The sequence below is a fragment of the Erinaceus europaeus genome, chromosome 12, assembly GCF_950295315.1.
Source record: "Erinaceus europaeus chromosome 12, mEriEur2.1, whole genome shotgun sequence".
Classification (NCBI taxonomy): domain Eukaryota; kingdom Metazoa; phylum Chordata; class Mammalia; order Eulipotyphla; family Erinaceidae; genus Erinaceus; species Erinaceus europaeus.
In genome coordinates, this window is record NC_080173.1 from 21,453,076 (window position 1) to 21,479,458 (window position 26,383).

A 26,383-nucleotide genomic window follows, 5' to 3' on the forward strand; every position below is an offset into this window, starting at 1 on the left:
GTATGATTTCACTGCCCTGGGATGCTTTTAAAAATAGTTCAGTGAGCTAGGCAGTAGCTCAGTGGGTTAAGCCCACATGGAGTGAAGCACAAGGACGAATTGGTTTGAGCCCTGGCTCCCTACCTGCGGGGGGGTGGGGGGGGTGTCACTTTACAGGCGGTTAAGTAGGTCTGCAGGTGTCTGTTCCTATTCCTCCCCCAGCCCCCGTCTTACCTCTCTTGATTTCTCTATGTCCTGTCCAACAACAGCAATGACAACAATAACAACAACAAAGGCAACAAAATGGGAAAAATGGCCTCCAGGAGCAGTGGATTCATAGTGCAGCCACTGAGTTATTGCCCCAGCAATAACCTTGGAGGAAAAAAAATCAGATAGAGACATAGAGAGCAAGAGGAGCTTTAGGTCCTATAGCACCTTATATGTGGCTCTGGGGTTTTAAATCAGGCTGTGAGCATGATAAGGCACACACCTTACCCCTTACTTAATGACCTATCTTTTTAACCTGATTTCCTCAAGTTTTTCAGTTCCCAGTTCACTAATATGTGGTTTATTGAGTAGGAGAGATTTTTGGTATTTGGTTCAAGGGAGAAGTGCCATAGAAAAATCTATTCAGGCAAGACAGTTGGTGTCCTTTCTTAAGCTTCTTAAAACATCCCTTTGAGTGAGCAAAAGAGGGAAAGAGGAAGAGGACATGCATTTTTTTTCTTTTGGTTGTTGCATTACCTGGACCTCACACATTCATAGATTCACCTTCCCTGAGTTTTCCTTTTTTTTTTTTAATTTTTAAAAATATTTATTTATTCCCTTTTGTTGTCCTTGTTGTTTTATTGTTGTAGTTATTATTGATGTCGTTGTTGTTGGATAGGACAGAGAGAAATGGAAAGAGATTGGGAAGACAGAGAGAAAGATAAACACCTGCAGACCTGCTTCACTGCCTGTAAAGTGTCTCCCCTGCAGGTGGGGAGCCGGGGGCTCGAACCGGGATCCTTTTGCTGGTCCTTGTGCTTTGTGCCACCGGCAGTTAAACCGCTGTGCTACTGCCCGACTCCCAGAGTTTTCCTTTTCCTTTCCTTTCCTTTCCTTTCCTTTTTTTTTTTTTCTTATAACTTCTCTCTCCAACACACACACATACACGCTAGCTTTTGCAGGTGCTTTAACCACATTTCAGGTGCTCCAAGAACATATTTAGCTAACAAACACATGACTAACAGACACATTTGACAGCAGAAATCCAGACATTAGAAGTATTTGTATCTTGATTTCTTTGCCTGCAATCTTGGAGACCAGTTCTTTCTCATTAAAAATGGAGACAAGAGCACCTGTTTGATAAACAAACCTTCTTCTTGCAACTTAAATTATAGAAAGAAATTAATTTGTAATTTTTCAAATGCTGAATGTAGAAATTGAAAGCAACTTATAGTTTAAGAAGGGAAAATTTATTTCACTTTCAAAAATTATCAAAACTGGGCAGAAAAAATGACACATCAGACTTTTATGAGACTCCTGATATGCCCAGTTCTGTCCCTAGTACCACATGTCAGAACTGAGTAATGTAATATAATGTAATATAATGTAATGTAATGTTCTCTCTCCTCCTCCTCCTTCTTCTCTCTCTCTCTCTTCTTCTCTCTCCCTCTCCTTCCCTCCCTCTCCTCCTCCTTTCCCCCTCTCTCTCCCTTTCTGTCTCCCAGAAAATAAATAAATAAATGCAAAAATTAGAACAAAAACCTCAAAATTAATTTTTGGTAAAAAAAAAAAAAAAAGAGAAAGAAAGAAAGAAAGAAAATGACCTGCAAAATTAGACCTAAACTTGCATGGGATCTCCTCAGTGAACTGTGATAATAAGCTCAGTAAAGGTTAGCATTCCAACCTTTTTACATGAAACAATCATTTTTGTTTTATACTCCTGTGGTTTGGGTATTGGGTAATGAGAGCAAAGAAATATAAAGTTCAGGTTGCTCTTTGGTCCTCTTTTTCCCCATTATTTCCTTAAATGTGCTGACACACTAGTATTCCAGGTGTAAAGGTGCTTCTTAAGGGAATTCTGGAAGTCAGCTGATTACCTTCACACACAAACCTCCTGCCCCCTATTGGCATAATACATCTAAGACTTATTTTTTAGATTCTCGTGGTCATCTGTAGTATACGAACTAATTGGCTTCTTAATCATGAATTTGTTTTATAAGCATTTATTTAGCCAGTGCTTTGTGGTTAGGGATTATCAACTGTTTGTGAAGCAGATTTTTTTTTTTTGTTTTTACACTTGAGGAATTAGCAAGATGGACTTTTTTATCTGGGCCCAGGGAAGGGGACTGTGCAAGACAGTCAGTAATGCCAGTTTCAATAAAAGAAAATGAAAATAAATTTTCAAAAAAGCTACTTTCTTGAGGAATAGTTTTTAAGAAAAATCAGATTAGATTAAAGGAGGGAGGAAGCTGTTAGCATGCCTAGTCTGTGTATTTGTGAGAGGATTCTTTAGATGGGAGTGAGGAACATTGGACCTGTGGGCTGTGTGGTCTGACCCTGAGGAGGCAAACCATAGGTGTGATTTGACATTCTGTAAATCTTGGAAATTTTATCCTAGCAACACTAAGTACTATTTTTTTTCAAGACAAGAGACAGAGAAGGGGGGAGAGAGAGAGAGAGAGAGAGACTGAGAGAGGAGAGAGAGAAAGAAAGACACCAGAGCACTGAAGCTTTCTTCAGTACAATGGGGATGGGCTCAAAATTGGGTCAAATGCATGACAGATCTGCACACTGTCCAACTGAGCTATTTCTCCAGACTTTGGTGCTAATTTTTAGATTGATAGGCCTACAACTAATGTTATAAACATCCAAATGGCAGAAAAAAGGTTCCTCATCCCTGCTGTAGATGATGTGGTCTCAGAGGACCTCTCAGTGATCCTGGGCAGACCTTAAAGAATGTTGTGAACTAATTAATCCAGGTCCCTCAGTTAATTAATGAGTAACCTTTTCCTTTTCAGTTTTAATAATGCATCTCCTCTATTTATTATTATTATTATTGATTAGAGGGAGGCAATGTATAGTTTCAGAAGAGGAAATAGTACCAAGTTTGCTTGGTTAAAAATAAGATGTGATGGGAGTCGGGCTGTAGCGCAGCGGGTTGAGCGCATGTGGCGCAAAGCACAAGGACCGGCATAAGGATCCCGGTTCGAACCCCGGCTCCCCACCTGCAGGGGAGTCACTTCACAGGCGGTGAAGCAGGTCTGCAGGTGTCTATCTTTCTCTCCTCCTCTCTGTCTTCCCCTTCTCTCTCCATTTCTCTCTGTCCTATCCAACAACGACAACAACAACAATAACTACAACAATAAAACAAGGGCAACAAAAGGGAATAAATAAATAAAATAAATATTAAAAAAAAGATGTGATATAAATATGTATAAAAGGAAGTATGCATGTCACAGAGATTGCCTAGAGAGAGTAAAATACTAAGAACCTCGCATAACTTCTCAGTGTTTGTATTCACGTTATTACTAGATTAGTGACAACCAGAGCACAGTTGTGATTTTGCCATGTAGATTTGAGGCTTAGGTTACAAGGGTTTGATGTTCTAACATGATGCATATGTCCTTCATAAGATTTTATTGCTATCAGTACCAGCATATATTTTTAAATAGTTCACTATTAGGACAATTCAAATTCATGTACACATTTGAGAGGTGATAATCAGTGCTCTGTGGATTATGTGTTAGTTTGTATTTTAATTAAAGATTCATATGTAATTAAAATTTCTTTTTAATCTGTTCATATTTGGATGTGCTTTCAAATGCTGATCATTTGGAAAATAAATATTACTATTAGTGATGCTTATGATTTTTCAGCAATCCATGTGGAAATCATTGATAAATAGCTTTTAATTTCTTTATTGGGGGATTAATGTTTTACAGTTGACAGTAAATACAGTAGTTTGTACATGTATAACATTTATCATTTCTCCACACAATACAACCCCCACTAGGTCCTTTCCCATCCTGTTCCAGGCCCTGAGCTCCCCACCCACCCACTCCCAGTCTTTCTTTGGTGGATAAATATCTTTTTTTCCCCCAAGATTTTAATTATTTATTAATGAAAAAGATAGGAGAGAGAGAACCAGACATCACTCTGCTACATGTGCTACCAGGGATTGAACTTGGGACCTCATGCATTCAGATCTGATGGTTTATCAGACCATGACAAATATCTTTTTGTCTTTGAGCCCACAACTGTGTCTCTCACCTGATCTAAATGGAACTTGTTACATTTCAGCTACTCCAAAATCTCTCTCTCTCTTAATTATCTTTATTTATTGGATAGAGATAATCAGACATCTAGAGGGAGGGAGAGATAGAGAAGAGACACCTGCAGCACTGCTTCACTATTCATGAAGCTTTCCCCCTGCAGTTGGGGTCTGGGGGCTCAAACCTGGGTCCTTGTACACTGTAACATGTGTGCTCAATCAGGTGTGCCATCACCTGGCCCCAGTCCCCTCCAAAGTGTCTCTGCAAGTCTCCTCTTGACCAGCTGATATGCCCTATGATTATGAATAGGGCTTCTCATACTCAGCCAGTGGCAGCACATTACTGTTGTCTCATCATGCAGTACCGCCATTTTGTAACATAAAGAAATAGGCAAGATATGATTAAAAAACTGATTGAAGTTAGATGTCTGATAATAGACACCTTTGGGCTCCCTCCCCCCTCAGATTAGATTTAATTTCTTACTCAAGCATTCCCCCCCCATTCTTGAGATCTTTTTATGTGCATGTCAGCATTTTCAAGATAAAAAAAATGAACATGAATAAAACTAGAAGATTGAATTAAAGCTAAGTGTGGCAGGTTCTGAGGTGCAATTTATAGAAACCATAATCTACAGACATTTTCTTAGTGATTCATTTTGTTGCATTTCTTTGGGCAATAGGACAGTTCACCATATAGTTATAGAAAACTTATTAATTTGGTCATTGGTTTAAAATGGGTAATGTAAACTTTTGCTTCTGAAACACAATTCATAGCGATAAGATATTGAGAACCTCATTTTCTTGCACAGAAATTGAATACATGTCTGATTAAAAGAGTAAATTTAGTTTGGTGAATTAAGTTTTTAATATGTGTTAGTATTCATTTCGGCAGCAGTTTGAGCCACCTTTTGTAATTGAGTTTTAAAGAAAATTTTGTTTCTCTTGCCTAAAATTAGCTCAGGTTCTTTATTACCTACATATTTTTCTCCTTTATTAATTAAATTTGATGTATGTGATTGGTAGACAGTTCTAGAATACGTACTGTGTGTATGTTTATGTGAGTTTATGTGACTAATCTTTTTATTTATTCCCTTTTGTTGCCCTTGTAGTTATTATTGTTGTTGTTATTGATGTCATTGATAGGACAGAGGGAAATGGAGAGAGGAGGGGAAGACAGAGAGGGGGAGAGAAAGATAGACACCTGTTTCACTGCCTGTGAAGCGACTCCCCTGCTGCAGGTGGGGGGCCGGGGGCTCGAACCAGGATCCTTACTCCGGTCCTTGCGCTTTGTGCCACCTGCACTTAACCCGCTGCACTTAGCCCGCTGGGCTACCGCCCGACTCCTATGTGACTACTCTTTATGTTGCCTTTTAGTTCTCTTTCAGCAGGGAAGCAATTACAGAAGCCAGACCTTCCACCTTCTGCATCCCACAATGACGTTGGGTCCATACTCCCAGAGGGTTAAAGAATAGGGAAGCTATCAAGGGAGGGGATGGGATATGGAGTTCTGGTGGTGGGAACTGTGTGGAGTTGTGCCCCTCTTATCCTATGGTTTTGTCACTGTTTCCTTTTTATTAATAAATATATAAATAAAAAAAATAAAAATAAATAAAGGAAGACCCAATTTTGAGCTTTGTTTTCCACTGCATTGAAGGAAACTCAGTGCTATCCTTTGCCTCTTTTTCTCTTTTTCATTTTCTCTGTCTTTAAAAATATTTTATTTTGGGGCCATAAATCACCATGCGCAAGGACTTGGGTTTGAGCCCCTGCTCCTCTCCTGCAGGGGGCAGTATTCATGAGTGACGAAGTAGGTCTGCAGGTGTCTCTCTTTCTCTGTTCTTTTATCCTCCCACCTCTCAATTTCTGTGTCTTATCAAAAACACTTTATTTTATGCATTTAATTATTAGGTAGAGACAAAGAAATTGAAAGGAAAGGGGGGATAGGTAGGAAGAGAAATACCTGCAGTACTTCTTCACTGCTCATGAAACTTGTCCCCCTGAGGGGGACTGGGGGCTTGAACCTGGGTCCTTATGCATTGTAACTTGTGTGCTCAGCTGGATGCAACACCACTCAGCTCTCTGCCTTTTTAGAGAGAGGGAGAGGAACTGAGTGTGAAGCGACTCCCCTGCAGGTGGGTGGGGGTTCGAACCGGGATCCTTAACGCCGGGCCTTGTGCTTCGCGCCACATGGACTTAACCCACTGCGCTACCGCCGGACTCCCATGTGACTACTCTTTACTCACTTAACTCCAATTGTCTTAAAAAGTATTTTATTTGTGTATAAATATGGATGAAAGGAATCTGGAACCCCACTAGTTAGCTTTTGGAATTGCTACAATTTGTTATTTCATTAATGTTGGCATGCTACACTCAATAATTAAGTAAGAAGACTGTCTTTCAAATCCTGACTTTTTTAAAATAGTTTTTTTGGGGGCCAGGAAAAAAATTCGAAATATGAACGGAGAAATTAATCTTCTCTGAGCTAATGACATCTATCTTGTAATGGAGATAAGGAGCTTTTATTGAGTTTGTCTTGTTTTCAGTTGCTTTCAGCTACTATGTTTCTTTTCATCAGTATGATAACTTATTCCTTTCTGCTTTCTGCAATTATCTTATAGCATGGTGAATTACTTACATCATTAAGTAATTGTATTTTATGTGAAAAGGGAGCTGTTGCCCTTTGATTGCTGATTGACTTGTGCTGTTACTCCAGTAGGCAGTTAAATACATCATACTCCATCCTCCTTCACTGTTGCTGCTTTGTCATATCACATTATGTGACTTGTTAGGATCTTGCCAAAATGATCTTATATCCTTTGTGTTGATACTTATCATTCTCTTATAATGTCAGGCAAGGATAACATTGATTTCTATGTCGTAAATCTTCAATTTACTGGTATATCTGCTGCACCTTATTTGGAATCTGGAATTTGGAATTCAAGTAAGCAAGCGTGGGTATACTTGCATTCCGTTAGAGGTGGAAGTAGTGTCTGGTACAGCTTTTATAAGATAGATGGCTCCGGTCGGGAGATTTGACTGTTCTTGGTTACTATTGGCTCCCTTTGGTTCCTTCTCATTTTCTAAACCTGATTTCTCCTACCCCTTTGGCGATTATGTAACCTCTACCCTCAACCCCACTCTATTATCTTTTTGTAAGTTCATGGTTATTATTATTTATTTTTAAATTTATTTTTCCTTTGTTGCCCTTGTTTTATTGTTGTAGTTATTTTTGTTGTTATTGATGTCGTCGTTGTTGGATAGGACAGAGAGAAATGGATAGAGGAGGGGAAGACAGAGTGGGGGAGAGAAAGATAGACACCTGACGACCTGCTTCACCGCATGTGAAGCGACTCCCCTGCAGGTGGGGATCCTGGGGTTCCAACCCGGATCCTTCCTCCGGTCCTTGCGCCTTGTGCCACGTGCGCTTATCCCGCTGTGCTACCGCCCGAGTTCATGATTATTTTATTTACAGCTGCTTTTTGTTGTTTGATGCTAAAATCCCTGACTCTCTTCCAGACAGAAAAATACTCATCATACATTCTAAAATATTGTAATGTTCCATTTGCCAGGAAAATTTTACTTACTCATGATCACTTCCAAAACACTTTTTAAAGGTATGTCTGAATTGCTATTTAAAAAAAAAACCACACAAAAACAAAAAACACATTAAAAAATCCTTTTCCTAAGTCTGTTTATTGAGGGGGGTCTCACTTAAGAAATCTTAGTCTTTATATCGTGTCCTACTTTATTTACTTTTTTGAAATATTCTTTTTCTGTTTTCTGGAGTCTGCAAATAAACATGAACTTCTTTTGTGATCTCTTTAGAATTTATCTTTTGCTAAAATATTTTTTTCCTAATTGTCTTGTGGTGTTCACTGAATAGAAACAGCAAGATACCCTTGAAGTAAAGGATCAGATCAAGGAAGGTTGTGGGCAAGTAGACTTCATGGAACACACATAGCTTCTTATCAGTGTCTTTCTTTCTCTCTTTCTTTCTTTCTTTCTTTCTTTCTTTCTTTCTTTCTTTCTTTCTTCTATATGTATTTACTTATTGGATAGAGACAGCCAGAAATAAGAGGGAAGGGCAAAGACCTAGATTTACCAAAACAATCTTGAGAAGAAAGAACAGAATTAGAGGCATCACACTCCCAGATCTCAAATTGGGCCAATTCCTTCTTTTCTCCCTTCTCTTCTTCCTTTTTAATTTGATAGGTCAGAGAGAAATTGAGGGGGGAGGAGGTGTTAGAGTGGGACAGTGAAAGGTATCTCCAGATCTGCTTCACTGGTTGTCCCCTTGCAGATGGGGAGCAGGGACTTGAACCCTGATCATTGTGCATGGTAATGTGTGTGCTTAACTAGATGTACCACCACCCAGCTTCCTCCATGAAGTTTTTAGGTCTACCTTACATAGGATGAATAAAGTAGTTATGTTGGCACATGGGCTCATTTCCAAGGATTTTTCTAGTGAACTGTTTTTCTTTGGGGTCTTTAATCACCCTTCTGTACAGTTTGGCTGTTTTGAATGTCCAGGGGTACCTTATGGGCTTTAAACACACAAAACATTGCCAGAGGTAAGTGGGCATGGGCACTGAGACTGTGATAGCTATCTGGACATTTGGATCTTTTAAAATAATTTCTTCTAAAGATTTAATTTATTTATTAATGAGAAAGATAGGAAGAGAGAAAAAACGAGGCATCACTCTGGTACATGTGCTGCTTGGGATTGAAGTTGTGAATTTATGCTTGAGAGTCCCGTACTCTATCTACTCCGCCACCTCCCGGACCACTTAAAATAATTTTTTTCAATTTTTATGTTATTATTATTTTACCAGAACACGGCTCAGCTCTGGTTTATGGTTTTGCAGGGGATTGAACTTGGGACTTTGGAGCCTCTGGCATGAAAGATTCTTTGCATAACCATTGTGCTGTATCCCTTGTCCAAAAGAAATTTTAAACATGTCTGAGAAATCTCTTCCAATTATGAAAAATGTTTTTTATTATTTTTGGAAAATATGAACCTCATTTTAATCCACAGCCCACGAACAGTCTTCCTTAATTTCACCAGTTACCTTATGCACTTTTTCAGCCAGCAAAATTAATTTTTATGCGTGTCCCACATAAACATAGTCGAGAGGGAATGCTTATAAACTTGGGAAAACATGATGTATATAGTTTTTAATGCAGGGTTCAGACTACTTTGCTGAAATTTTATGTAACTACCAATATTATTATATAACTCATTACTGAGAATTGAATTTAAGGTTACAGAAGCTAGTATTACCAGTATACCAAAAGGGAGGGGGAAAAAATCTAAGTAAGTCACAACAAGAAGTAAACAGCCAATTCATAGGGCAGGTTGTTGGTTTGGTAGTGGTTCTTTCTTTTTTTTCTCTCCCAGAAATAGATAATTCCTATATTGACTGCCCCCTTTTTAAATTTTATTTTTAATTTAATTTATTTTTAAAATTCATTTATAAAATGGAAATATTGACAAGACCATAGGATAAGAGGGGTATAATTCCACAAAATCCCCACCACTAGAACTCGCTCGGTATCCCATCCCCTCTCTTGAAAGCTTTCCTATTCTTTATCCCTCTGGGAGTATGGACCCAGGGTCACTATTGGGTTGCAGAAGGTGGAAGGTCTGGCTTCTGTCATTGCTTCCCCGCTTCTTCTTCTAGCGTTTGCCCGCTGAACATGAGCATTGGCAGGTTGATTCATACTCCCAGCCTATCTCTCTCTTTCCCTCGTGGGGCGGGGCTTTGGGGTGGCAGGGCGCCAGGAAACATCTGTGAGGTCATCTGCCTAGGGAAGAAGTCAGGTTGGCATCATGATAGCATCTGGAAACTAGTGGAGTAGCTCCTTTTTTAAAAAAAAATGTTGTGCTATAGGTAATGGGCACTTGAGCATGAATTCATATTATACTGAGTCACCACCAGGCACAAAATTTCCCCTCCTACTTTTACAGTGAGACAGAAAGGGGAGAGAGAGAGAGAGTAAGCAAAGTGTTCCTCTTATCTCCCATGGACTTTTTATTGCTGCGCTTATATGATACTGGGAATCAAACCAGAAAACTCAGACAAGTGGGCACAATTACTGAACCAACTTCCTGTATTGACTGCTTTATTTCTTTTGTGACTTACTTAGATAATTTTAAATACTTTAAATTTTATTATTATTTTTTTTATTTATTGAACAGAGATCGTCTAAAATGAGAGCAAGGGAGGAGATAGAAAGAGAGAGAGAGAGAGAGAGGCCTGCATCATTGCTTCATGAATTGTGAAGCTTTCTCCCTGAAGGTGGAGACCGGGGGCTTGTGCACTGTAATGTGTGCACTTAACCAGGTGCACCATCTCCATTCTCCTTTGATGATTCTAAACCATAATTTACTTGAGTGTAAAACTGAGGATAACAATTCATACTTCAAGGAATGATTCACATAAGGAAAGACAAACATAGCAGATGTCTCATACAGACAAACACTGAAAAGTGTACCGTTTTTGTTCTTTTTAAAAATCTGATCTAGGTGAATATTTTTAGCTTAAGAAAGAAATTAATCTCAGCTATGAAGAATATCAACAGCAGATAAAATAATGCAGATACGGGAGTCAGGCGTTAGCGCACCGGGTTAAGCGCATGTGGTGTGAAGCGCAGGGACCCCAGTTTAAGGGCTTAAGGATCCCAGTTCAAGCCCCTGGCTCCCCACCTGCAGGGGAGTCACTTTACAGGTGGTGAAGCAGATCTACAGGTGTCTGTCTTTCTCTCTCCCTCTCTGTATTCCCCTCCTCTCTCCATTTCTCTCTGTCCTATCCAACGACAGCAACAACAACAATAATAATAACCACAACAATGATAAAACAGCAAGGGCAACAAAAGGGGAAAAAAGTAGTCTCCAGGAGCAGTGGATTCATGGTGCAGGCACCTAACCCCGGCAATAACCCTGGAGGCAAAAAAAAAAAAAAATGCAGATACTCAGTGCTTTGGAGTAACACCTCTGTACTGAACTGTATTCAGGGTACTGCTCTGCAGAATATATTACATGTGCTGTTGGCTGATATTTTATTTTTTAAAATATTTATTTATTCCTTTTTGTTGCCCTTGTTGTTTTATTGTTGTAGTTATTATTGATGTCATTGTTGGATAGGACAGAGAGAAATGGAGAGAGGAGGGAGAGAAAGATAGACATCTGCAGACCTGCTTTACCACTTGTGAAGTGACCCCCCCTGCAGGTGGGGCTGATATTTCTGGGGGGATGGGGGACCTGTGGAATATGAAGTTAAAAGTTGCATAATTTTCATAGAAAATGAAAATCATCCTTTACATTGCAATAGAATAAATATTACCCAGGGAGTTACGCTGTTAGGATGTAACATTATTCCCCAGGCTATTTGTTACATGAGTTGGTAATGTTTAACAGATGTTCATAAACAGTACTAAGTTCCACTTGAGTTTTCTAGGTTATCTACAAAAAAAAATGTCAGGAAATGAGTGGAGAAAGTTTGAAAATATATGTAGCTTGATATACCTTAGGATGAAAACCAGATAAGTAAACACATTACCTCAATTATCTGTTTTTTTCTTTCATTCAGTCATAGAACAAGCCAAGGGATTTGTGAGTCTGTTATTTTTGCTGTTATTATTGTTGTTCCAAATTCAATATGGGCCAATTATTAGAATATTTTCATCTTTACATTTCTACTTGAGTGAATGAATATATGAGTCCCTTCAGTATGAGGAAAAGGAAGCAGATGGGATGTAGATAACAGGAAAAATAACAGTGCTGAAAGTATTTGATATGCAAACATCTTCTCTTCCCAGAGTCTTCAGGTGCCAGATATAGCACTGAAAAACAACTTCAAATAAATATGTATTTTCTTCATCAGTAACCTACACATGAGCATCCAGATCCTTTCATGACTTTCTCTTGCTCTGAATATTTTTGCTTTATTAATACTATGTTTTTTTAAATTGGGAGTTTACTGTTTTACAGTACAGTTGTTGGCCCATAGATATAATTTTTCTTTTTTGCCTCAGGGTTATTACTGGGGCTCAGTGTCTGCACTATGAACCCACTGCTCCTGGAGGCCATTTTTCCCATTTTGTTGCCCTCGTTGTTACCCTTGTTGTTGTCATTATTATTATTGTTGTCATTGCTGTTGTTGTTGGATAGGACAGAGAAAAATCGAGAAAGGAGGGGAGACAGAGAAGAATAGAGAAAGATAGACACCTGCAGACCTGCTTCACCGCCTGTGAAGTGACTCCCCTGCAGGTGGGGAGCCGGGGGATCGAACAGGGATCCTTGCGTCTGTCCTTGAGCTTTGTGCCACCTGCGCTTAACCTGCTGTGCTACCACCTGACATCCTGGATACAATTTCTTAATCTCACCAAGATAGGTGTTTGCTAAATACTCTCACCACCAAATTAGGTCTATCAGTATGTACCAGGACCTGAAAGCTCTTCCTCTTCCAACCCTTCTTCCTGTCCTCCTTCCTTTCCCAGAGTCCTTTGCAAAAGTGTAATACTCCAAACCAGTCCAAGTTTTGCTTTATGTTTCTCCTTTATGTTCTTATTTCTTATATTCTATCCATGAGTGAGATCACTCCATATCCCCATATTTATTCTTCTCTTACTGGCTTATCTTCCTTGACATGATTTCTTTAAGCTCCAACCAAGATGATGTGAACAAAGTGACTTAATTTCTTGCTTCTCTTTTCTCTGTCTAGTAAATTCAGTTTAAACTCAGTATAAATTCAGCTTTAAACTCACATGGCCAGTTGTATACAGCCATGGTCTGCCTTTTCCCCACGGTCTTTGTCCATACTCTTTATTCCCAATGGAGATGAATCTGGATTTGATTTTAAATTCAGATCCTGCTTGGTTTCAGCATTATTGAGAATTGTTTTTTTACACTCAGTGGCAGGCCAAGAGCTCTTTCAATACACACACCTTCTGTCTTCAAATCTTTTGAAACTTCTAGTTTTGTTTCTAACTTCTCTGTTATTTCTATTCTTTGTGTCCACATGCATCAGAGGCACACCCTGCACCTTTCATACTCACTGCAGTGTTACTTTACTTGCAAAGCAAAAACTGTAAGGAGTACCTCCTACCACCATGTAATTCAAAACTAAGCAGTATCAACTACGGGGGACTCGCTGAGCACTTTTGTACTGCGTCCTTTGTTGTATATTTGTATAATTATTGCATCATTTACAAACTTTTGTACTACAATGACTTGAAATTTATTTCTTAGTTTATTTTTCTCACTATTATAGTTCCAGATCTCTGATGGCCAAAACCTATCTTTGTAGTTTAGGGCACAAGATAGAATCCATTTCTTCTCCTTCTCCTCCTCCTCCTCCTTCTCCTTTTCCTTCTCCTCCTCCTCTTCTTCTTCTTACAGTTTTTTAATTGTCTTTATTTATTTATTGGACAGAGACAGCCATAAATTGAGAGGGAAGGGGGTGGAAGAGAAGGGAGAGAGAAAGACACCTGCCACACTGCTTCACCACTTGCAAAGCTTACCCCATACAGGTGGGAACCCAGGTCCTTGCCCATTGCAACATGTGCATTCAACCAGGTGCGCCACCACCCCGCCCCGAAGCCATTTCTTCTATCACACACCCATACTTCACTCTGTCAAGGCAATTGAGACAAACCAGAGAGCCTCATATATCCATCTTAGGGCTGTGACAGGAAACCAGATTCTATGAAACACACACACACACACACACACACACACACACACACACACACACACACACACACACACACACACACACACACACAGAGTATAGAGGCAGAAAGAGAGTGGGGAAACACACAACCAAAGCCTCTTTCAGTTGGGGGCAGAGGGAGAGGAGCAGACTGGAACCTGGGTCATGCACAGGGCAAAGTAGCACACTATCCAAGTGAACTGTTTTGTTTTTACCAGCTTCATGCATTTCCTTTTCTTCTTCCCTGGCAACCACACATTCGATTTCTGCTTCTATGAATTGAGAAAAAAATTTCTGAGTAGATTTCACACATATTTAAGACTATATGATATTTTTATTTCTGTCTGACTTACTCCACTTACCATGATATTTTCGGGGTCCATCTATGCTGTCATAATGGCAGATTTTTCTTTGTTATGAATGACTAGTATTACATTATGTGTGTGTGTGTGTGTATTTAGTCTTCTTTATTCACTTATTCAGTGATATTGAATTAGTTTCTCTAAGTTGTCTGCTTGTTTGATACGAATATTGCTGATGTCACTGTGACGTTGTAGATGTCCTCTGAAGTTAGTTTTATTTTTTTCAGATATGTACCCATAAGTACTTAATACTTTTTTTATATTACTTTACTATATTTTATGCTTGCCTGGACTTTGTGGCTTTATGCAGTTTCACTGGGTGCTCCTGCTAGACTCTCTTTTTACTTTTTTCTGATTTCAAATAGAGGCAGTGGGAGAGAGCGAGAGAAAAGGAGAGGTCCTGTAGTACTGTTCTCTTATTCATGAAATTTCTCCTGATGCAGGTGTTCCCATGTGGTATTGAGTCCAGGTTCTCATCATAATGTGTGAGCCATGTGTTCCTATTTTTTTTTTGCAATTTTTAAACACATGCTTTATTTATTTTAGTGAGAGAGACAGAGAGAAAGAGTGAGAGGCAGAGAGAGATAAACCAGAAAGTAGGAATAGAATAGGTGAGAATAAGAATTTTAGGATGATAAGAAGTAGGAAGTCTATTTTAGGTATGTTCCTAGGGGCCCATGACTTTAGTAATTTTTGCTTGCGCTTGATAGTTAGCATGGAGGTGGGCTAAAAATATGGTCTGGGAAGATGTAGTTAGAGTTGAGGATAAGGCTTTCTAGCTGGATTGGGGCAGAGAATAGCTCCCAAACCTGAAGAGAATATATAAATACAGTTTACTGTTTACCACATTAATCTGACCCAGGGCCTATGTATATTCATAGTTAGCCTGTGTCCCCTCTAAATCTCTTGTCAGTCTGAGCTTACAGTTCATGATCACAGCTGGGAACATTCTAGGCTGCACTCATTTTAGGATGTTTTTCTTAAGTGGCAGAGTAGGCTGACCCAGCCTTCCTTTGGAAAGTGGGGGAAGTCTGTATCATTGCTACTTTATAGTGAGGGCATATTTTGTGTGTGAATGATGAAGAGATGGAAGCGTCTTCTTGATAAAGTTAGGATAAACTGCTGGGAACAGGGCATGGAACAGTTGGATAGAATGAGGTTTGATTCTCTTTTTCTCGAGCCCAAACTGTTTCCCATTCATCTTTGCATAGTTTCCCCATTCATCTGAATATATCATGGATTCCATAAGTAGTTAATGAATGGAAAAACTAATGAGAAAATAAAAACCCCAAGTCAGAATTTGCTGATAAACACACCCACTAGGTCATCTCTAATGCCACTGGGTCATGTCCCAAAGATGAGTTGAGGAGGAAGGCAAATCTATGGAAGCAAATCTTTGTTGGGTTTAAAAACCATGGAGGATATACTATTTTTTTGTTTGTTTGTTTTTCCCTGAGCCTGAAATCTGATATGCAGGTGGGAGATGATGTCATGGCTGTAAAAAGGACCAGAAAGCTGGATCAGGGAAGAGAGTAGCTCCCAAATATGGGAAAGGTGTATAAATATTGTTGACTGTAAACCCCATCGATTTGATATGATCTGGGGCCCATATTCAGCTTAGGAGCCTATGTGACCTCTGCATTCCTGTGGATCGAAGCTCACATTCTGTGGTCATGAGTAGGAATGTTCCAAGCTGCACCAATAGCAGGATCCATCTTCCTCAGTTACGTTGGGTCCATACTCCCAGAGGGTTAAAGAATAGGAAAGCTATCAAGGGAGGGGATGGGATACAAAGTTCTGGTGGTGGGAATTATGTGGAGTTATACCCCTCTGATCCTATGGTTTTATCAGTGTTTCCTTAAAAAAAAAAATGGAGGAATGGTATGGGAGTCCTGGAAGAAGCCATCTATCTGTTCAATACACAGCTTTGGTTGCTGCATACCTTGTGGTAGAAATTGGTCTAGACTTCTTCATAAGCTGGCCTTCTTGTCTAATGTTACCAAGCTAGACATGGTCAAAATGTAGACATAGTGAGGTCTTTCTGGTATTGGTTCTCTCTGTGTTCTAGCAGATCACATTTATCAAAGTCCCTCGAATATAGCAGAATTTTGTTATTTTTACATTGGCCAGCTCTACCTTTAGTCATAGGATGTTTGAATATGCTTTTATTTCAGCTGAAGAAGATCCCAAGTATGCTATTTTCAGTGTCATTTTTAAAAAATCACTTTATCCTCCACTTTGAAGAAAATAAACTATAGTATTACGTATATATGGAGTGTTGTCTTTATTATACTTTGATAAAATAACAGCGGGCTAAAGGGAATCAAGGCTCAAAAATGTTCAAAAAATAAAATGTTCAAAAACATTTATGGTTTCTTCTTCTCCTCTTCCTCCTCCCTTTTCTCCTCCTTTAATGCTAATCCATTTAACAGAAGCTAGTTTTAGGTATTGAGGTTGGTTGGGTGCTTCTAAGACACTCACTGCTTAGAGCCTCATTTATAATCCAACTTATAAGAATACCAGGTGGTCATTGTGATGACAGAGGCATGGCCAGATAACATGGGCACATAGTGGAGTGGGGTGTGTGTACAGGACACTGATGTGCATGTTGACTCATCAGAGGTGACTTTCTAGAACAGAAAAATACACTTATGGGGGAACTGGGCGATGGTGCACCAGGTTAAGCACACATAGATCCTTCCACTCAAGGATCCCCATTTGAGCCCCCAGCCCCCCACCTGCAGGGGAGTTGCTTCACAAGCGGTCAAGCAGGTCTGCAGGTGTGTCTCTGGCTCTCTCCCTTTCTATCTTCCCCTCCCCTCTCAATTTCTCTTTATTCTATGCAAAAAAAAAAAAATCGATAAAACGGCCATAGGAGCAGTGGATTCATAGTGCAGGCACCGAGCCTCAGTGATAAAAATAAAGAAAAACACATTTCCTTCTTTTCTCATCCAGTTGGCTACATTCATTGACCAGACTTTATTCTTTTTTTAAATATTTATTTATTTCCTTTTTATTGCCCTTATTGTTCTTATTGATGTCGTTGTTGGATAGGACAGAGAGAAATAGAGAGAGGAGGGGAAGACAGAGAGAGGGAGAGAAAGACACCTGCAGACCTGCTTCACCACCTGTGAAGTAACGCCCCTGCAGGTGGGGGGGGCGGGCTGAAACCTGGACCCATATGCTGGTCCTTGCACTTCGCGCCACGTGGGCTTAACTCGCTGAGCTACCGCCCAACTCCTGAACAGACTTTATTCTGATCCTAGGATATGAAAGAAAATTGACAGGTCACATGGAGAAATGATCCTTTAAAATGGTTGTGGAAATAGGCAGCTGTAGATCATGGGATAGCATACCTGAGGTTTTCATTCCTTTTTTTTTTTTTTTGCCATAACATGTACTGAAGTGATATTGTGACTTCCCAGTGGTGGTCTCTCATATAAAACTTAGAAGACGTTTAGCAAATTATAGCAAAAGACTAATATGACATGAATGGAAGTAAGATATAGCAAATCCTAACCATAGAATTTTCAAAGATAACCCAATTGCCAAATAATTTGGTTATGGCAATAATTCTGTTGCCTCCTTAAACCCTAAGACTGCAGCAAATTTCCCCTTTCTCTATAAAGCCCATACATCTCCCAGTCCTGGAACCTCTAGACTGGGGCTCATTTTCCAGCATCCTTCTCTCAAGTCATACCAACTGATACTGCATCTGCTGATCCCAGCCTAATCAATGCAACAAGTACCACCTCAGCATGCTTCATTTTGGACTGTGTGTGTCTAGAGACGTCAGGTGTGGAATGTCACTTCTTCAGCTTCACTACTCTGCCACCAGATTTCAGATGCTACCATGATGCCAACCCGACTTCCTTGGGCAGAGGACCCCACCATATGTCTTGGAGCTCCACCTCCCCAGAGCCCTGCCCCACTAGGGTAAGAGAGAGACAGGCCGGGAGTATGGCTTGATCTGCCAATGCCCATGTTCAGCAGAGAAGCAATTATAGAAGCCAGGCCTTTCACCTTCTGCACCCCATAATGATCCTGGGTCCATACTCCCAGAGGGATAAAAAATAGGGACTCTGGGAGTCAGCCGGTAGCATAGTAGATGAAGCGCACGTGGTGCGAAGCGCAAGGACTGGCATAAGGATCCTGGTTCGAGCCCCGGCTCCCCACCTGCAGGGGAATTGCTTTACAGGCGGTGAAGTAGGTCTGCAGGTGTTTGTCTTTCTCTCCCCCTCTCTTGTCATCCCCTCCTCTCTCAGTTTCTATCTTTCCTATCCAACAATGATGACATCATCATCAATAACAACAATAATAACTACAATAATAAAAAGGGCAACAAAAGGGAATAAATAAATAAATAAACATTAAAAAAAGAATAGGGAAGCTATCAAGGAAGGGGATTGGATATGAAGCTCTTGGGGTGGGCATTGTGTGGAAATGTATCCTTCTTATCCTGTAGTCTTGTCAATATTTCCATTTTATAAATAAAAAAATAACAGAAAGAAAAAAAGAATTAAACAGGAGAATGCTCTAAGCTTAGGTCATTTTATTTATTTATTTATTTATTAATACCTATTTTATTTATTACAAGCGAGAGAGTTTCACATGAGTCAGAAAGAAGTTGGGATGGTGGGGGAAGCATGACTCTGGTACATGTTGTAAACCAATGTACAAAATCCAATATGCTATCAGTTGAGCTATTTCTTAAGTCTCCATTTCAGGCCGCCATTTTTTGTTTTCATTCTTTTTTGAGAGAGGCTGAGTGAAGTAGAGGAGAGAGAGAAGAAGAGAAAGGTAAAGAGAATAAGAGACACCAGCAGCACTGCTCCACTGCTTGTGAAACTTCCCCTGTGCAGGTAGGAACTGGTAGCTTGAACCAGGACCTTATGCTTGGTAACATGTGCACTCTACTGGTTGCATCATCACCTGCCCCTCAAGTTCTTTTTTTTTTTTTTATCACTGGAATGTTCATACCTATCATCCTGATGTATGTATGAGAAGACAAATTTGTCATTAGAAGAGTACCAAATTCAAGGCATTCAATAATCATTTATTAGGTGCATATGTTAGCCAGTGGGAAATATGGCTAGTAATTGTCTTGAATATTCACTGTGTATTTAATAAATCTTGTTGAGTGTGGTGGTTGCTTTGTTTCACTAAATCCTCTTAATACATTTATGAGATAAGTCAACATTCTCATCCTTGGTTTATAGGTGAATCCTCGAAAAAATCACCAAAAGGCTCAGTAAGCCACAATTTAAGGTTAAGGTTGCTAGTGGGTTTCATGGATTAAGTCCTTGTGATTTGGCAGAAGAGCAAATCAGTCTTTTCCTTTTGAGCCCAAAAACCAGAGCTCTGCTCTTGAGGTTGCTTTCTTCATGTTTGCCCAAGAACTTTAGTCCAATTCTTTTCACCCTCCTGCTCTGTAAAGCTTAGTCCAAATATGCTATACCAGGTAGGCTTCCACCAAAGTTCTTCCTGTTTGATGTGAGTTTCCCATCCTTTCTCTTCAGCTGATTTTATTATGGAAAATCTTAAGAGTCCTTGTGTCTCCCTCTCCACTGTGTGAATCCTTCAAGTAGCACCCATTAGCAGAACAAGAAACTGGGACTGTTGCGTTTCATATTACAAAGTTATCCTCAATATAGAGACATATCTTCTGTCATGCTTCAATGCTTTTTAACTTCACAATGGTTGGAGTTTAAAGGGATCTATTGTGAACATTGAGGTCCCTAAAGAAGGTGGATAGCTAAAATTTTCCATCTGGTCAATGGAATGAAACTATAACTAATGATTGAGAATGATACTTTCATTGCTTCTGTTTTAACTTCTGTAGATGAAAGGCTTGCAATTTCATACCAGGCCAAACAACTTTTATTTGTTCTGCTTCCTTTGATTTAAGGAAAGTATTTTTGGTAGTTATGGTGGATTGCTACAGGAATTTGATATTGAGGTAGTTTCATATCATGAAAGTAAATAAGTGATTTAACTAAAAAGGTGGTATAATGGAATAATTTTTCTTCTGGCTTTTAAAAGATTACATCTAGCTATTTGTTTCCCCGCTAAATCTCTTTTGAACTTTTAATTTAAAACTGTATCAATGATTGATAAACATCACTTGTAACTAGATTGCCTTATTGATTTTTCACTTTTTGTTTACAGTTCTAAAAGTCATTTGAGACCAGAAGGGTATCAAACGAACAGATTTTATGGGCAGTTAGCCATAATTCGATTGATATTTAGAAAATTATTTATTTTACAGATTATTTGTTTACTTGTTGGTCATAACTATGGCTTCACTGCTCCAGGTCAACTTTTTCAGATGGGAAGATGGGGAGAGGGAAAGGTACCATAACACTGAAGCTTTGTTCAGTTTGATGGGGGTCAAGCTGGAGCTTAGACTGGGTACATGACATAGCAAGTGCACTTGTCAACTGAACTATCTTGCAGGCTTTAAGGATTTTATTTATTTTCATGAGTTATATATGTGGAAGTAACCAGAGCATTGTTCAGCTCTGCCAGGAAGTGAACCTAGGACCTTTGAGACTTCAGGTGTAACCATCTGGTAAGCTACCTGTGCACTCTCTTCCTGTTCAAAGACTTGTTCATTTAAACACACACACACACACACACACACACACACACACACACACACACACACACTCACACACACGCACACACCTTGAGCATCACTGTGGTATATTTGGTGCTGGGGATTGAACTTAGGATCTCACACATAAAAGTCCTGCATTCTGCCCATTTACTTCCTCTAGGGCTTAGAAAATATTTTGGGGCAAGTATTTTGAATGTTCTAGTTTGGTACTAATAAAGAATATAAACAAATAAAGCATTTGTGGTTTATGAGGGACACTATGACAAAAAGAAACAGATATTAAAATAGAAGATTTAAGATGGCCCGTGATGTCAGTTTTTTCCCATGTTTTTATTTGTGATTAGTGGTGAGTTACAGTATTTTAAGAATGCACACCATATTCACTACCAAAGGTCTTTGTCTCCAACCTTCCATCTGCCAAAGATAACCAGCATTTAGTGAGGTTATTTTTCAGGAGATGCTTTTAAAATGACATGTATGGATAAGGCATGACAAGTTATGAGAAGAACTGAGAGTCAAGGATTCTAAGCTGAGATGACAGAAGGGATTCAGATTCTGAGTAGAAACAGCTTTGTCATTTTGATTAACAGAGTAAACTAGGGAGATTAAAATTTTGAGACGTCCACTGGCATGAGATCATTTAGAACTTTGTCAGTCTAGGTAAATATTTTAGATTTTATTCTGTGAGGAATAGGATTTACCAAAAAAAAAAAAAAAAAAAAAGTCTGATAAAACCATAGCAGTTAGGTATTACTTAAACAGTGCCAGGTGCCAAAATCACCCTAAAACTCAGTGGATCATTTTATTCTTGTTCAAAGTTCTGTCTGCTGACTGACTCAACACCTAGTTGCAAACTGTTGCTTAGCTTCAAGTCAAGTTTGTGCTTCTATGGTTTCAATGCTTCTTTGGATTAGTGGAATAACTGAAGCATATCTTCATAGGAAAGAAGGCAAGCTCAACTGAAAACATGTTTTAAGCTTCTGTTTGGTTAACATCAGATTGCTCGAGGCCAAAGTCAAAAGACCTGGGTTTTAGGGGAAGGAGCTATAAATGCACATAGCAAAGAATGGTGATCCATAGAGGGGTAAAGAATGGGACTAGTTATTTCATTTGCCCACAACCAGTGATCCATGTCGGGTTGCGTTGCGGGGGAGAGAACTTGACCGGAGCCAAACTGGGCTGCTGCTTACTCAGCGACACTGGAGAGGAACCAGGAACTTATGGCTGAGCAGGAACGCAATGCAATGCCTTTATTGATCAGAGAAAACACATTTATATCTTTTGAAACGGAAGTGGCAGGTTGGAAAAGGAAATGGCTAGGAGAGGGGGTGGAGAGAAGAAAAGAGCGCAAAGGTAGCAAGCTTCCATAGCAGCTGTTGCTAAGGTTCTAACCAGTGTGGATTAAACCAATACCCTGCAGGCAGGGTGGGTCTCAGGCAAAACAATGATTATGTAAATAGACCTTAGCATCAAGCAATGCAGGGGACCTGGCGTAATGACCAACAGATGCATTTTTAACCTGTTTCATAAAAATACACCATAGACTGGAGTCACCTACCATTCCATGTTGTGCAGTAGTACGGGCTTCTGGGATGCAGAATTTTTAGTTTTAATATGAAGAAAGAATCAAGAATCCAGAATGAATTGGCCACCCTCACTTGACTTGTCCTTGTGTGACTGGATTAGGAGGACTACAGAAAGAGGTAGATTGTTGATCTGATCTTCTCACTATGAGAACATGGTAGTTTGGAAGATGAGGGTATTAGACCAGTTAGACAAAAGTAGATGTCTTTAAGACCCATTTTGAAAATAGAATTTATGGAACTTCTTGATGTATGGAACGTGTTGGATGAAAAAAATTAAGATATGTTAGACAAATAGAATGTGCTATTTGCAGTGATCTGAATAACTTACAGAGTAGAATAGGAAATTTCAATTATCATTACAAGAATACGGTACTAACTACTTGAACATACATTCTCTTTTGTAGACAAACAATACAGCATTTATCTTTGAAACCATGCTGTAGTGAAGTAAATGTGAAAGTTGTCTTATGTAAACCCAGTATAGCATTAAATAAGTAAATTGTTTAAAATGGAATTTTCTTACTAGCTTGTGTTGACTGCTCTAGCTTTTCATAGGGCATTGATTCTATAGTGAGAAAAGAAAATGCACTCATGTTGATTTGTCAAGTGCATTGAGATTTACATTTTAAAGTTACCTATTTTCCAATATTTTTATTGGGTTATTATGTACTTATGTAGAAGGCAAAATATTTGAATAGGACTCAGAAGGTTTGAATTAGAAGTGTGTCTTTCATATTCAGTACTTAGATGAGAGAGAGAGAGAGACAGACAGACAGACAGACAGACAACAGCTTCTTCTCTGCAGGCATTCCCATGTGGGGATCATAATTTGAACCTGGGTCCTCATACATGATAATCTGTGCTACACTAGGTGAGCCACCACCCAACCCCCAACTTGTACCTTTTTTCCATTGGCTAGTATACCCCTTTTAATGAGTTCAGTGCATTGTGGGAAAGGGTTTTGATCATCTAAAATATAGTTATTTTGGATCTTAGTCCACTGAAGTGTTATTTTGGTTTTCTTTGTCCTGTTTTAACTGAATTCTAACTTTTATTGTGCTCTGGCTAGCCAAACTCTTTGGAAACTTAGGTTTTTGAGTTTTTCTATTTGCTCTATCTTCCTCCCTTATGCTCTGTTTGTTCTCTTGATTTAGTAAATCTCTGACATCATCCTTTCATTGGGATGGGGGGAAGTCTTCTAGACAGACATTGAGGAGATCTAAACCAGCCCTAGAGGTGTACTTCACATTTATTTCATTCCAGCGACTGATTAGGAAATCAATAAATGCTCAGCACCAGTGTATATTATGTGCTTTTTCCTGGAAAATAGGTTGTATTCAGTGGTCTAAGTTGTAGAAGAGCTGTTTTTCAGGTGGCATACCTCTACAACTATTAATAATTCTAGCAGGTGCTTTTTCTTTTTTCTCTTCTCCTTTTCCCCCTCCATCTCTCTCTCTCTCTCTCTCACCTTTTTTGTAATGTCTTAAGTTCTGGGACACTGGTATTTCTCCCCCCCCCCCAATAACGTGAAACTTTGAAGAATAGAGAAATAATTGTGGATTGGGTGGTGGCACACTGGGTTAAGCACACATACAAAGCACGTGCAGGGACATGTGCAAGGATCTCGGTTTGAGCCTCTGAGGTCCCTTCACAAGCAGTGAAGCAGGTCTGCAGGTGTCTCTTTTTCTCTCTATCTTCCCCCTCTTTCTCAATTTCTCTGTGTCTTATCCAAACAACAAAAAGAATCTGGAAAGAAAAAATGGCCATAGGAGCAGTGGATATGTAATGCAGGCACCGAGCCTCAGTGATCACCCTGGAGGCAAAAAAAAAAAAGAAAGAAAGAAAGAAAGAAAGAAATGCAATCTAGCTGAAATTTTCTCAAAATTCACAACAGCTTTGAGAATTGCTATGAAAATTGTCATGACCCTTGTTTGCTGGAATAAATAGAGAGACATATGGGAGAGAGTACAATACAAATATTTTAGATGCTGTTTTTTTTTTTTTTTTTCTTTCCTGCTTCACCGCCTGTGAAATGACTCCCCTGCAGGTGGGGAGCCGGGGCTGGAACCGGGATTCTTACGCTGGTCCTTGCGCTTCGCACCACGTGAGCTTAACCCGCTGCGCTACCCCCGGACTCCCTTAGATGCTGTTTTTATGGGTGTTAGTATATGATCTTAATTCTGAGGTGGTGGTAGGATAGTAATTTAAAATTTTATTTTAATATATATTTTTTCCCTTTTGTTGCCCTTGTTGTTTTTCATTGTTGTTGTAGTTATTATTGTTGTTGCTATTGATGTCGTCATTGTTGGAACAGAGAGAAATGGAGAGAGGAGGGGAAGACAGAGAGGGGGAGAGAAAGATAGACACCTGCAGACCTGCTCTACCGCCTGTGAAGTTACTCCCCTGCAGGTGGGGAGCTGGGGGCTCGAACCGGGATCTTTATGCTGGTCCTTGCGCTTCGTGCTACGTGCGCTTAACCCGCTGCGCTACCGCCCAACCCCCAGTAATTATTTCTTTTCCCCCTTTTTCTTCAGTGAGGGAGAACAAGTTTGGAGAGCTCAAGAAACGTGAGCAAGGGTACACATTGGCAAATAAACCCATCCCTAACCTATGTAGACCAGAGTGTGGTCACAATAAGAGTAATGGATCAAGTTAACAGTTTATCAGTCAGAATAAAATGTATCCTAAATAGATGTAAATTGTCCTTTCTTGACAGACATGCCTTCCAGACAATCTGGAAGGCTTGATTTGAATTTTATTTTATTTATTTATTTTTTATCAGAGCACTGCTCAGCTTTGGCTGAAGTGGTGTGGGAGATTGAACTTGGGACTTAAGAGCCTCAGACAGGAGAGTCTCTTTGCATAACCATATGTTATCTACCCACTGCCCTTGATTTGAATTTTATACTTCTGGACTACCATGAAATAACTCAAAGCACAGAGATTATCAACCCTAGCTCATGATTTCACTATTCACCTTTCTCTATTCTCTATTCTCCTGTGTTGTTGCATCATATATCTAGGTGCCTTCAGCTCTCCTACAAACAGTTATTACCTTACCTACCCTTTTAATTTAGGGGATGTACATAAACATAAGAGGCACTTGCTGTTTCCATTGGGAAGCTAGCTCTTGCGTCAACTTTCAGCGACCATTCCTTTGAATGGTTCATGAGTATGAACCTCTCACCCTACCCATGGCTAAGTTTGCTTTTTTTTTTTTTTCATTTTTTAAATATTTATTTATTCATTCCCTTTTGTTGCCCTTGTTATTTTATTGTTGCAGTTATTGTTGTTATTGATGTCGTCATTGTTGGATAGGACAGAGAGAAAGGAACTTGAGAGGAGGGAAGACAGAGAAGGGGAGAGAAAGACAGACACCTGCAGACCTGCTTCACCACCTGTGAAGCGACTCCCTTGCAGGTAGGGAGCCTTCCTTGTGCTTTGCGCCACCGGTCCTTGTGCTTTGCGCCACCTGCACTTAACCCGCTGCGCTACTGCCCGACTCCCCTAAGTTTGCTTTTGATACCAGTAGTGGGATATCCAAAGTTCAAATTGGACTCTAATAGTTAATAGATTACCTGACCACTTTGGTCACATTAGTCACATTTCTTGAAAAGCAAAGTTTTTTTTTTTTCTTTTCTCCATCAATATATTGTTAGAGATGCAGCTCTGAACACTATTCTTGTGGAAGAGCTTTAATTCTAGTGGGCAGAGATAGAAGTGAATAATGTAAGTAGCTATAAAGTCATGTCCACATGTTGTTATTAGTGTTGTGAAGAGAATTAAAGAAGGTACTGAACTAGAGATGGAAGTGTGGGAGCTTTCTATGTGGAAGTGATATTTGTGATGTAAATGTTGAACACCTA

The 26,383-nt window shown here is 39.5% G+C and overlaps 1 protein-coding gene across 3 annotated transcripts in view; it reads left to right on the forward strand.

Moving 5' to 3' along the window:
- Positions 1 to 26,383, forward strand: part of SUCLG2 (succinate-CoA ligase GDP-forming subunit beta) — a 329,175-nt gene that overhangs the window by 75,069 nt on the left and 227,723 nt on the right. The gene's annotated exons all lie outside the window — the stretch shown is intronic.